This window comes from Castor canadensis, chromosome 14 (genome assembly GCF_047511655.1).
Source record: "Castor canadensis chromosome 14, mCasCan1.hap1v2, whole genome shotgun sequence".
NCBI classification, from domain to species: Eukaryota; Metazoa; Chordata; class Mammalia; order Rodentia; family Castoridae; genus Castor; species Castor canadensis.
Genome location: NC_133399.1, coordinates 14,681,733 through 14,683,339, shown reverse-complemented (window position 1 = coordinate 14,683,339; position 1,607 = coordinate 14,681,733). Strand labels below are relative to the sequence as shown.

The window sequence follows — 1,607 nt, the reverse complement described above, 5'->3', positions numbered from 1 at the left end:
TGTTTCAAAAATGTAGTTAGGTCTGTGATTCCTGAGTCTATATTAAGCAAATGTCAACTTTTTTCTTGTGATAATTCTTTTAAAAATATGGTGTAATGACTACGTATATCACAATACATTGTATTCAATATTCTAAGTCATCTAAACATGATTTAAAGTCTGAGAGTATGTTCATACGTTCTATGCAACACTGCTGTATTCTCAAAAGGGATTTGAGCACCTGAATTTTTGATATCTGGTAGATAGGACTGTGCTGAACCTAATGCCCTATGAATGCTAAGGGATGATAACATAAATACGTATTTGCAGGTCAACTAATCATATCTTGGATAGGTGAAGGAGCCTCTCACATGTTCTTGGAGGCCAGAACTCACTGGAAACCCTGTGCTCCTAAACACTGAGTAATGTTTTCTGTCTCCCATCAGGTATGGCTGCCATACCTGGTCTAAACTTCACCTTCATGTCTGAGTTCATCCTCATTGGCTTTTCCACCTTTCCCCGCCTTCAACTGATGTTCTTCCTGCTGTTTCTGCTGATGTATCTGTTCATACTGCTGGGCAACCTGATCATCATGGCCACCATCTGGAGTGAGCACAGCCTCCACACATCCATGTACCTCTTTCTGTGCACCCTGTCCATCTCTGAGATCCTCTACACCTTGGCCATCATCCCGTGCATGCTGGCTGATCTGCTGTGCCCCACTGCTCCATCTCCTTCCTGGCCTGTGCCTGCCAGATGATCTTCTCCTTCACATTTGGCTTCACCCACTCCTTCCTACTCACTGTCATGGGCTATGACTGCTATGTGGCCATCTGTCACCCACTGTGCTACAATGTGCTCATGAACCCGCATGGCTGTGCCTGTCTGGTGGCCTGGTCCTGTGTTGGTGGCTCTGTCATGGGGATTGTGGTCACAATAGCCATATTCAATCTCACCTTCTGTGGACCCAATGATATCCACCATTTCTTCTGCCATATGCCACCTCTGTTGAAGCTGGCCTGTGGAGAGGATGTACCAGTAGTGGCCAAAGTTCTGGGCCTGGTGTGTATCTCAGCCCTTCTGGGCTGCTTCCTCCTCATTCTGCTCTCCTATGCCTTCATTGTTGTTGCCATCTTGAGGATCCCCTCAGCTGAGGGGCGACACAAAGCCTTCTCCACCTGTGCATCCCACCTCACAGTGGTGATCATGCACTATGGCTTTGCTTCTGTCATCTACCTAAAGCCCAAGGACCCCCAGTCTCTTGGAGGAGACACTTTGATGGGCTTCACCTACACAGTCCTCACACCCTTCCTCAGCCCCATCATCTTCAGTATGAGGAACAAGGAACTCAAGACCACCATGAAGAAGTCTTTGCTGAGCAAACTCTTTCCCTAGAACCCCTGAAAATGCTGGCTTTCTAACAGGAATATGGTGGGAGGAAGCTCATTTATTCTTCCTGGTCACTCTTCCCTCTGTCTTTCCATTCTGTCTGTCTCTCCCTATGTCTCTCTATCTTTGTATCTCTCACTGCGCTGCCATATGCCTTCCTTCCTTTTGAATAGTGATGCTACATCATGTCAAACTTTTGAATATTTTTCATTGACTAGATATGGTCTTTTGGGGCACCT

The 1,607-nt window shown here is 46.4% G+C and overlaps 1 pseudogene; it reads left to right on the top strand.

The window, feature by feature from the left end:
- Positions 1–427: 427 nt before the first annotated feature.
- Positions 428–1,374, top strand: LOC141416347 (olfactory receptor 10H1-like; annotated as a pseudogene).
- Positions 1,375–1,607: the final 233 nt, after the last annotated feature.